The sequence below is a fragment of the Littorina saxatilis genome, linkage group LG13 (genome assembly GCF_037325665.1).
Source record: "Littorina saxatilis isolate snail1 linkage group LG13, US_GU_Lsax_2.0, whole genome shotgun sequence".
Classification (NCBI taxonomy): domain Eukaryota; kingdom Metazoa; phylum Mollusca; class Gastropoda; order Littorinimorpha; family Littorinidae; genus Littorina; species Littorina saxatilis.
The window spans coordinates 20,277,936-20,290,969 of record NC_090257.1 but is presented as its reverse complement, the minus strand read 5'-3'; positions in this window follow the sequence as shown (position 1 = coordinate 20,290,969).

The following is a 13,034-nucleotide window of genomic DNA, read 5'->3' as shown; positions in this document are numbered from 1 at the left end:
TTCGTACAAAGTCTCAACTGGCACGCTGCCGGAAATGGTTGATAAAAATGTTGGATTGCTGAAGTGTAGTCTAATAAATAAAATTTAGTAACTATTTTGAATGTGCGTTCTTCACATATGTCAAACGGTCATTTAGCACACACCCTTATTTCTATCGTGTTTTGATCAACAGTCGGAAAGTTTTGGATCAAACTGATTATTATGTCACTGGCCGTAAATCGCCGGGCGTCCAACTTATTCTGACTCACCGCCCTGACGAGTCAAGTTAGTTATTGCTGGCGGCCGGTTTGCGTAACGGCCGATAAAACTGTGAAAGGTCATCTATGTCTGAGTCAGAGAAATGTCTTGTTTACAAGAGCAGGACGAGCAACAATTGAACGGACAGCCATGGACGGTTTCTGCAGTTAGAATCTCAGTTCCAATTTCATGCACCTGTGGCTCTACACCAAACACCCGTGTGTGTCTGTATGAGAGGGAGATGTGGGGGAGAGGAGCTGGGGGAGACTGAGCAACTGACTGGATATATATCAAATAGTCTTCTTTTCGTCAGTTGATAATTTCGCTTATTTCCCCTCTGTTTTGGATAAGCTTCGTTACTAGAGTTTCCTGGTGTCACAGTGCTTCAAATAATGCTCTCATCAACCCGAAACAGACAAATCTAAAGCATATTTTAATTAATCTGACTTACATATTAAGTTGTATCATGTTATTTTGAAGTATAGGGGGCTTTTTAAAATGATTAGTGGAGGCCTCTTGACTGGTCCATATATGGACCATTTGTGATTTTTTTTCTGTATTTAATTTTTGCTGAATGTCTATCAAAGCTATTTCACTCTAATTAGGCCTAACGGTTAACCTAAGAGAGAAGGACTACCAAACACAAAATGAAACTTCTTTGCAAGAAAACAAGCTAGTTATCAGCATGAAACAAAAAGTGGTCCATATTAGGAGCCTTTCCCCTACTTGACTCGCCAGATTCAGTGATTAATTAATTCATCATTAATTCAATCATTCATTCATTGAACTTTATATGGACGGATAAAGCCCCTTGACTGCCGGAATAATCTAGTTATAAAAATGAATTTTAAAAATCAACCAGCACAGGTCACATGTAGTTGGCCAATTTACAACTCTTCCTCTGTCTCTCAGTTTGTCTGTCTCTGTGTCTGTCTGTCTGTCTGTCTGTCTGTCTCTCTCTTTCTCTACCTCTCTCTTATATGCTGGAAATGTTAATTATGTAATGATTGTGTCCTGTAGTTGACTTAAAGGCACACTCAGCTTCACGTAAACCATTACGGTTTCTGACCACAGACACTGTCAGGCTTTTACACACAGTACAAACACCCTTTCATTTAAACACTCACCACTTGACAACATCCTAGGTGCCTTCCATAAAGAGCGAGCATTTTTCAAAGAATTTCAATTTTTGCGTGGCCAGCCGGATTTACTATAAGACAAATCGGAAGTCTCATTTTGGCGTTAGACCTATCTTTTGAAATCTAAATAATAAATTGACAGCTTGTTACACAAACATTCTTCAATCATTTTTCATCAAGACAAGATCACTACAATTCGAAGTTTTGAAAGTTTTAAAGAAGGGAAGCAGATAGCGCAAGGTCGTGTTTGCCCAAGAAGACGAATTTTCTTCATATCGCTTGCTTCTTTGAAGTCAACCGCCGCCGATAAGTTCGTGTGACTCGCAGTCGTTTGTTGTATTTTAGATTCAGAGGTACACAATAATGTGCTATTGCAGATACAGCGAGTCGCATTGAAATCACAAACTGACGACTAAAGTGTGAAAAAAGGAAAGCGAGTGACACGGGTCCACGATGGCTCAGGGGTAAAATAAACCACGAAATAATCTGGTGTGTGGTTTACGCAATTCACACGAGCTGTGTCATTTAATGTTTAATGCTGTTAAATGCTATTACAAGTGTGTTCCATACGGTTAGAACTGCTTTTTTCGCGAGAAGATTTAAATCGTACTGTAAACCATTTGAGGCAGACTGGGGCTTTAACTTCTATTTCTTCTTGTTATTGAGTTACCCCTCATTGGGCGAGGGCCGGATGAAAAAACAAGTCGCGCAAGGCGAAATAACAACATTTAGTCAAGATGTCGAACTCACAGAATGAAACTGAACGCACTGCTTTTTTCACCAAGACCACATACTCGTAGTTTCGTAAGTCCACCGCTCGTGGCAAAGGCAGTGAAATCGACAAGCCATGCAGAATAGTGCGGTAGTGGTCGCGCTTAGCAGGATAACACGCTTTTCTGTATGTCTATTCTTTTTAGCTTACTGAGTTTGTTTTTAATCCAAACATAATTATCATATCTATATGTTTTTGGAATCAGGGACCGACAAGGAATAAGATGAAATTGTTTTTAAATCGATTTCGGAAAATTAATTTTAATCATAATTTTCATATTTTTACATTTAGTCAAGTTTTGACTAAATGTTTTAACATAGAGGGGGGAATCGAGACGAGGGTCGTGGTGTATGTGTGTGTCTGTCTGTGTGTGTGTGTGTGTGTGTGTGTGTGTGTGTGTGTAGAGCGATTCAGACTAAACTACTGGACCGATCTTTATGAAATTTGACATGAGAGTTTCTGGGTATGATATCCTCAGACGTTTTTTTCATTTTTTTGATAAATGTCTTTGATGACGTCATATCCGGCTTTTCGTGAAAGTTGAGGCGGCACTGTCACGCTCTCATTTTTCAACCAAATTGGTTGAAATTTTGGTCAAGTAATCTCCGACGAAGCCCGGACTTCGGTATTGCATTTCACCTTGGTGGCTTAAAAATTAATTTATGACTTTAGTCATTAAAAATCTGAAAATTGTAAAAAAAATAATTTTTTTATAAAACGATCCAAATTTACGTTCATCTTATTTTTCATCATGTTCTGATTCCAAAAACATATAAATATGTTATATTTGGATTACAAACAAGCTCTGAAAATTAAAAATATAAAAATTATGATCAAAATTAAATTTTCGAAATCAATTTAAAAATACTTTCATCTTATTCTAAGTTGTCGGTTCCTGATTCCAAAAACATATAGATATGATATGCTTGGATTGAAAACACGCCCAGAAAGTTAAAACGAAGAGAGGTACAGAAAAGCGTGCTATCCTTCTCAGCGCAAATACTACCCCGCTCTTCTTGTCAATTTCACTGCCTTTGCCATGACCGGTGGACTGACGATGCTACGAGTATACGGTCTTGCTGCGTTGCATTGCGTTCAGCGGTTTCATTCTGTGAGTTCGACAGCTACTTGACTAAATGTTGTATTTTCGCCTTACGCGACTTGTTTACATTTAGTCAAGTTTTGACTAATGTTTTAACATAGAGGGGAAATCGAGACGAGGGTCGTGGTGTATGTGTGTGTGTGTGTGTGTGTGTGTATGTGTGTGTGTGTGTGTGTGTGTGTGTGTGTGTGTGTGTGTGTCTGTGTCTGTGCGTGTGTGTGTGTAGAGCGATTCAGACTAAACTACTGGACCGATCTTTATGAAATTTTACATGAGAGTTTCTGGGTATGAAATCCCCAGACGTTTTTTTCATTTTTTCGATAAATGTCTTTGATGACGTCATATCCGGCTTTTTGTAAAAGTTGAGGCGGCTCTCTCACACCTTCATTTTTCAATCAAATTGATTGAAATTTTGGCCAAGCAATCTTCGACGAAGGCCGGACTTCGGTATTGCATTTCAGCATGGAGGCTTAAAAATTAATTAATGACTTTGGTCATTAAAAATCTAAAAATTGTAATTAAAATTATTTTTTTATAAAACGATCCAAATTTACTTTTATTTTATTCTTCATCATGTTCTGATTCCAAAAACATATAAATATGTTATATTTGGATTAAAAACAAGCTCTAAAAATTAAAAATATAAAAATTATGATTAAAATTAAATTTCCGAAATCGTTTTAAAAACATTTTCATCTTATTCCTTGTCGGTTCCTGATTCCAAAAAACATATAGATATGATATGTTTGGATTAAAAACACGCTCAGAAAGTTAAAACGAAGAGAGGTACAATAAAGCGTGCTATGAGGCACAGCGCAACCGCTACCGCGCCAAACAGGCTCGTCACTTTCACTGCCTTTTGCACTAGCGGCGGACTACGGTCATTGTGAAAAAATGCAGTGCGTTCAGTTTCATTCTGTGAGTTCCACAGCTTGACTAAATGTAGTAATTTCGCCTTACGCGACTTGTTTCTGCTTCCTCCAGTCTCTTTGGCTTTTTTTTTTTTTTTTTTTTTTTTTTTTACTGAGTGCGAGTAGACTACCCAGCTGCCGGGTTATCGTAAAATGTCACAGGAACGCTGGCCACAAATAAATGTCACTACTAACTGCGGTGTTGTTTGTGATGGTGGTAGTGATGGTGGTGGTGATGGTGATGGTGATGGTGCAGGTGTTTGTTGTTGTTCAGTTTCTTTTGTTATTATAAGTTTTTTTGTTCTGAGTTGTTCATTCGTGTGGACGTGTGTGTGTGTGTCACGTGTCAGTGTGTGTGTGCCACATGTGTGTGTGTGCCACGTGTGTCACGTGTGTGTCGTGTGCGTGCGTGCGTGTGTGCGTGTGTGTGAGTGTGTTATTGAAGAGTTTTATAGAAACACAAATTAAAGATAGTAAAGTAGCTTGCACTGGTCGTTCAAATATGAAATCAAGAGTTCCGTCCAAGAGTGCAGGTACCAAATCTTCAAATTATCAGCAAAATAAAGAAGGGGAAAAAAGCCTAAGTAGCAGCAGTAGCCGAAGAAGAAGAAGAAGAAGAAGAAGAAGTCGCAGTAAAAACGAAGGAATTCGGCGACCGCTGAACTCCGGGCCAAAGAACCGATGAGACCGCAAACAACGCGAGATCTGCCAACGACCCGGCAAAAACTGACCGCTCATTGTTGAGATTTGCTGTTATTAATCCTTCTGTCATCCCTTCTCATCATCTTCTGTCCACAGGTATGGAGCAAAAAGCGGGATAAGCAAGAACAAAATGTTTTCCGTAGAATGATGCGTTTTGGGACATTTCGGGACAGTTTCATAGGAGCGGATATGGCACACAGTGTTGGTTTCTCTGCAATATTTTAACGAACCACCAAAAACCACACGCGCTTGAAAGAGCAATTGACAAAAGAAACGTAAAGTTAAACCGAGTCAAATTGACAGTGACGGCCCGCGGGTCGCGTAACACAGAAAAGTAAGAGAACATTTGGCATACTTTTATCCAACTTTGCACTAACTTTAGTTGGTTTGAAGTCGCTCAGGAGTCGCCAAGACAAATTTGGCGAAAAGTCTGAACGGTTCCAACGATTTTAAGTCCCGGTGTTAATCCGAGGCCTTATTCTTCGGTCATTTATACATACATGTACTTTTTACATTTAGTCAAGTTTTGTTTGATTTGACACATAGCTGATTCCAGACCGGTCGAATGTCCAATAACTTTGACAAAAAGGATGTCTTTTGGCACCACTTTTTTGTTGTTGACAGGATATTTTGACGGATATAGATCTTGAATCCAGGTCGAACTGGTCTTCTGCACGGTGTCTGGGAACAACACTGAAGTCCCGATAGTTCCGATTTAGCAGCGATTTGAAAACTGCGCTCAACTGCCCAGCGATTTACAAGTAACTTAGACTGTTATTATTGCGCTTCCCGATTGGTTAGCTCTCGCCGGGAAACAACGAATGCGACCGGACAAGCCCGAATGTGCAAGTCGGCTGGGAATCGCGGCTCAATACTATTCAGAGAGTTATCGCTGTTCGCATAGGCTGGGGTTTTCAACAGACTTGAGTCTGATAAAAATCGTTTGAAAGTAGGTTAACAGTTGGTAGAGTCTACCATGTGAACAGCAGTTTAGGCCCTTTACAATGCATAAATCGTGTGCTTTTTTTTCAGCGTTCACCAAAGTATATATTTTTATTTTTTATTTTTTATTTTATTATTTTTTTTTTTCAACAAAAGTGAGGACTCTGCAAATACTGAGGGGCGAATATGACTGGTGAAAATTCAGGGTCATCCTGACCTCAGGTCAAATGAGTTCGGCTCATTCTATCCCTGACAGGATGCCTTGGTTTTCCTTGTCTGGCGAGGAAATCGATTTTTTACATATTTAGATCTTTTCGTAATGTGTTATGGATATAAGCAGATTCGCGATCGTCGATAATGATTTTTCATGGTGTTGTGTAATTTTTAAATTACAAAGGAATTGATATGTAAGACCAGTTTCAAGCGAGCTATTTTTCGCGGCTGTATTTACTGTGCAAACAACCTAATATGGCAAAAGTGTCACGTGATAATCAACCGTTTGGTTTCGGCGCTCGCTGGAGCAGACGATTTTTTCTGACAGTGATGCAACCATATATTACGGTCTCCTTCCGGCAGCAGTCCCAAAATTTCGACTTGTTTTGACCTTAGAACGATGTCTTTATCATAACTGTGAAGAGCAGAACGGAGATCACTGTGGAAGTCGGCCAATCTGCAATCCTTTTCGTCTCGCGAACACTGCTCGCAAACAACATATGGGAGATAACTCTGTATTCTTGTTTTGATAGATTCGCGTAGGACTGTAGCGTCCGGTCAGCCTGAGAGATAACTGGCGATAGCCGTGGAGCGAGGATGATCAGAATGAAGTCAGGGTGTCCGCTTGTCACTCAGCTTCAATTATTTTAATTTTATTTTCATGTTGCAGTTTTACCCCACAGCTGGTAAATTCGGGTGTCATTTTCTTCCAGTCTCGCTACCCAGGTGTATGCACAACCACCTGCACTTCTGTCAGAATGACCGAGGTCCTTTACGTGCCACGGTGGTGACACTTACCGTGAAGGGGGACATGGATTTGTTTTCTGAGTCATCACATACATTTGGCCCGTGTCTGTTGTCCCCGCCGGGCCGGAAGTCGAACCAATGGCCCGAGGATCACGAGTCCAGTGCTTCACCAACTGAACTACAGTGGAACCCCCCTTTTAAGGCCTCCACAAATCTGTGAAAATCAGGTCTTAAAAAGAAGGGAGTCTTAAAGGGGGGGGAGGGGTCAAGGTAACTTTGCAGAGGTTATGCCGAACGGAACATCTGAGAAAACAAGGTCTTAAAAGGGAGGGAGTCTTAAATTGGGGGGTCTTAAAATGGGGTTTCACTGTACCAGGTCCCCCAACACAGGTGCCACTGTGCATGTACATTCACTGGACTTCCCAGTCAAAATACAACTGTCTCTGCTTATTATCAAAGTCGGGACAAGATTACTGACAATTATGTGTACCTCTCTGTGTGACAAGTTAAACGTGAAATACCGGGCCCATGCATCAGCTTCGGTTAGCTGCGTGTTGCATTGAGCCAGAACAAAAAGTCCGTTTTGTGAAAAGGTCTTCGTAATGTAACAAACAATTTCACCTCTCAATTCAGTCTGATTTCCGATGTTGTCAAGACGAACGCGAGGCATACCGGTGTAACACGAGAAAATTACTCCCACGAGATTTTTACTCCGGAGTAAACATTTCGTACGAAAAAGTTACTCACTTTACAAAAAAAGCACTCCCCCATTGCACGATGAAAATACTCCCCAAGACAGGTGAGTTCCGAGTAAACATTTCGTTCAAAAATGTTACTCCCCTGACGAATAAATAACGAATAAATTACTTCACCCCAACACGAGCAATTTAACTTCCCATGCCAGGTGTACGAAATTTTTACTCCCTTGTCCCCTGTTAGTCTTGGTGGTGGAAGGGGTGGATCGAAGGAGGGTAGCGCAACATTCGTGTGCGCGAGATCACTTATTGGCATTATCCCTTCGCCCGCATCCCATTTTTGCCGTACGAGATTCTTTACTGGAAGTAAAACAAGTCGCGTAAGGCGAAATTACTACATTTAGTCAAGCTGTGGAACTCACAAAATGAAATTGAACGTAGTCCGCCACTAGTGCAAAAGGCAGTGAAAGTGTCGAGCCTGTTTGGCGCGGTAGCGATTGCGCGCGCTGTGCTTCATAGCACGCTTTACTGTACCTCTCTTCGTTTTAACTTTCTGAGCGTGTTTTCAATCCAAACATATCATATCTATATGTTTTTGGAATCAGGAACCGACAAGGAATAAGATGAAAATGTTTTGAAATTGATTTCAAAAATTTAATTTTGATCATAATTTTTAATTTATTTAATTTTCAGAGCTTGTTTTTAATCCAAATATAACATATTTATATGTTTTTGGAATCAGAAAATGATGAAGAATAAGATGAACGTAAATTTGGATCGTTTTAGAAAAAACATTTTTTTTTTTTACAATTTTCAGATTTTTAATGACCAAAGTCATTAATTAATTTTTAAACCACCAAGCTGAAATGCAATACCGAAGTCTGGTCTTCGTCGAAGATTGCTTGGCCAAACTTTCAATCAATTTGATTCAAAAATGAGGGCGTGACAGTGCCGTCTCAACTTTTACAAAAAACCGGATATGACGTCATCAAAGGTATTAATAAAAAAAAAACAAGTCGCGTAAGGCGAAAATACAATATTTAGTCAAGTAGCTGCCCTTTTTCAGCAAGACCGTATACTCGTAGCATCGTCAGTCCACCGCTCATGGCAAAGGCAGTGAAATTGACAAGAAGAGCGGGGTAGTAGTTGCGCTAAGAAGGATAGCACGCTTTTCTGTACCTCTCTTTGTTTTAACTTTCTGAGCGTGTTTTTAATCCAAACATATCATATCTATATGTTTTTGGAATCAGGAACCGACAAGGAATAAGATGAAAGTGTTTTTAAATTGATTTCGAAAAAAAAATTTTGATAATAATTTTTATATATTTAATTTTCAGAGCTTGTTTTTAATCCGAATATAACATATTTATATGTTTTTGGAATCAGCAAATGATGGAGAATAAGATAAACGTAAATTTGGATCGTTTTATAAATTTTTTTTTTTTTTTACAATTTTCCGATTTTTAATGACCAAAGTCATAAATTAATTTTTAAGCCACCAAGCTGAAATGCAATACCGAACCCCGGGCTTCGTCGAAGATTACTTGACCAAAATTTCAACCAATTTGGTTGAAAAATGAGGGCGTGACAGTGCCGCCTCAACTTTCACGAAAAGCCGGATATGACGTCATCAAAGACATTTATCAAAAAAATGAAAAAAAACGTTCGGGGATTTCATACCCAGGAACTCTCATGTCAAATTTCATAAAGATCGGTCCAGTAGTTTAGTCTGAATCGCTCTACACACACACACAGACACACACACAGACACACACACAGACACACGCACATACACCATACCCTCGTTTCGATTCCCCCTCGATGTTAAAATATTTAGTCAAAACTTGACTAAATATAATGAAAAAAACGTCCGGGGATATCATACCCAGGAACTCTCATGTCAAATTTCATAAAGATCGGCCCAGTAGTTTACTCTGAATCGCTCTACACACACACACGCACACACACACATATACACACACACACACACACACACATACACACATACACACATACACCATGACCCTCGTCTCGATTCCCCCTCTATGTTAAAACATTTAGTCAAAACTTGACTAAATGTAAAAATGGGGAGTAAAAATTTCGTGGAGGGAGTACTTTTTTCGTGCCTTGGGGAGTTCTTTTCTCGTACAAAAAGTGTACTCGGAGTAAGAATTTCGTACGAAATATTTACTCCGGAGTACATTTTTCGTGGAGTAAAAATGTCGTGTTACACCGGCAACAGTACTTCTTCGACTGACTTTGGTCAAACCGAAATCAACCATTGGCTCGAAAAGTGTTTAAGACTCCTCAAAATCTGAGTGAATCAGGTCTTTAAAAAAAAGGGGGGTGTCTTAAAATTAAAGTAAATTCACATACATTTTGAATGGTTTCGATTTGGCGTTGGTCTTAAAAAGGGGGTTCCATTGTACCTATTCAGTTCAGACAACCAGGTCTTAAAAGGGAGGAAAACTTAAATCGAAGGAAAATTTACACAAACACTTTAAAACAGAACAATCAGAAATTGGTTTCAAAAAGTACCGGTAGAGGTCTATTAATTTAAACGTTGGCCGGGTCTTACCAAGGGGGTTCCATCGTACAGATTTCAGGCGCCTGTGTCGGAAGGTCCGAACCGGAGTTGTCACTTCAGTGTGGCTGGGAGGCCGACACTGAGAGAGGGTCCATCATTTCTCTCTTGTCTGTCAGACAGAGAGTTCAAACAGAGAGGATTCGGCGGCAAACATCTTGTGACAAACATTAATTGTAACACTGACACACACCGGATAACGGTCGGAGGCCACAACATTGATGACGTGTTTTGTTTTCAAGGTCCCCATCCCATGTCCCTTAAATGTGGGTCAGGTATTTGAAATCAACTCCAATCAATTTTAGAATAACAAAAAACTATTTAGCAATTAAAAAAAAAACGAGGAAAATTAAGAGGTGAAAGAAAACGCTCGCACAAACACACACACACACGTACACTCTCTCTTTCTCTGTCTCTCATGCGGCACACACACACACACACTGACACACACACACACAAACGCACGTACGCAGGCACGCATACATACTCACACACACGGGCACACGCACGCATGTGGCACACTCACACACACGCACACATACATTGACAAACGCACGTACGTACGTACGTATACGCACGTATATATACACACACACACACACACACACACACACACACACACACGCGCGCGGGCAAAAAACAACAACAAACAAGTCGCGTAAGGCGAAAATACAACATTTAGTCAAGTAGCTGTCGAACTCACAGAATGAAACTGAACGCAATGCCATTTTTCAGCAAGACCGTATACTCGTAGCATCATCAGTCCACCGCTCGTGGCAAAGGCAGTGAAATTGACAAGAAGAGCGGGGTAGTAGTTGCGCTAAGAAGGATAGCACACTTTTCTGTACCTCTCTTTGTTTTAACTTTCTGAGCGTGTTTTTAATCCAAACATATCATATCAATATGTTTTTGGAATCAGGAACCGACAAGGAATAAGATGAAAGTGTTTTTAAATTGATTTCGACAATTTAATTTTGATAATAATTTTTATATATTTAATTTTCAGAGCTTGTTTTTAATCCAAATATAACATATTTATATGTTTTTGGAATCAGAAAATGATGGAGAATAAGATGAACGTAAATTTGGATCGTTTTATAAATTTTTATTTTTTTTTACAATTTTCAAATTTTTAATGACCAAAGTCATTAATTAATTTTTAAGCCACCAAGCTGAAATGCAATACCGAAGTCCGGGCTTTGTCGAAGATTACTTGACCAAAATTTCAACCAATTTGGTTGAAAAATGAGAGCGTGACAGTGCCGCCTCAACTTTCACGAAAAGCCGGATATGACGTCATAAAAGACATTTATCAAAAAAATGAAAAAAACGTCTGGGGATTTCATACCCAGGAACTCTCATGTCAAATTTCATAAAGATCGGTCCAGTAGTTTAGTCTGAATCGCTCTACACACACACACAGACACAGACACACACACACACACACACACACGCACGCACGCACACACATACACCACGACCCTCGTTTCGATTCCCCCTCTACGTTAAAACATTTAGTCAAAACTTGACTAAATGTAAAAACCCAAGGCTGTCGACATCAAAGTAACAGATTAACACCAAACAAAACCCCGGGCTTCGTCGAAGAGTACTTGACCAAAATTTCAACCAATTTGGTTGAAAAATGAGGGCGTGACAGTGCCGCCTCAACTTTCACGAAAAGCCGGATATGACGTCATCAAAGACATTTATCAAAAAAATGAAAAAAACGTTCGGGGATTTCATACCCAGGAACTCTCATGTCAAATTTCATAAAGATCGGTCCAGTAGTTTAGTCTGAATCGCTCTACACACACACACACACACACACACGCACGCACACACATACGCACATACACCACGACCCTCGTTTCGATTCCCCCTCGATGTTAAAATATTTAGTCAAAACTTGACTAAATATAAAAACAGTCATCGCCGAGACTGTATTAGGATAGTCTCGACTAACCACACACAAAGACCGAGACGAGAGAGTAAACATGACATATATGTATATGTTTTTGAATTCAGGAGAAATTGAGGAATACGATGCAATTATGTTTACATCTGTTAGTGAAAACTCGATTTTAATGACAACTTTAATGAACAAACTACTTAAAATGTTTACGCTGCCGAGCTGAAATTCAATCCCATAGTTCGGATTTGTCGAACATTGCTGGACCAAAATTTGAATCAAATTGATTGAAAAATGAGGGCGTGACAGTGCTGCCTCAACTTTCTCAAAAAACCGGATATGACGTCATAAAATACATTTATAAAAAAAATAAAAAAAAAACTTTCTGGGGATATCATACCCAGGAACTCTAATGAGAAATTTCATAAAGATCGGTCCTGTAGTTTTCTCTGAAACGCTCTACACGCACACACCCACACACACATACTGACCACCACCCTCGTCTCGATTCCCCGTCTATATGTTAAAACAGTTTTTTGTCTCGTTCTTGTATCGGTGAGTACACTATTCCTTTGTTTTGTTTTTTTAACTTTGTTCATCTTACCACAGTCACTTCGTTGTTTAGAGTTTTGTAACAAATAAAACACCCCCAAAACAAAAACAAAAGAAATTGAAAAGAAGAACGAAAAAACAAAATAAACACCAGAACAGAAAGAGAGAGAGAAAAAAAGACACTGAGACTGAGTGAAACCCATATACACCCCCGAATATACAGAGTCGGTGTTACGAACAAAACGATATGCTGTGATTGTTCGAAAGTCCCCGGGAACGCAGAAGAAGAAGAAGAAGAAATTCGAAAGTCCAAGTCACAAATACGCAGATTTTGATCATCGATTCCGTTGACCTGGATTTCTCGGTATACCGTAGCATCCGGGTGGTTATATCGTCCAGGCTGTGGCGTAATTTAGAAAATCCCTCTGCATTATACAGAGAAATGACTTGTCACCATGCTATGCTAACTTAGTCACGTATTAGGGCAGGCGGGGACGTAGCTCAGTTGGTAGCGCGCTGGCTTTGTAGC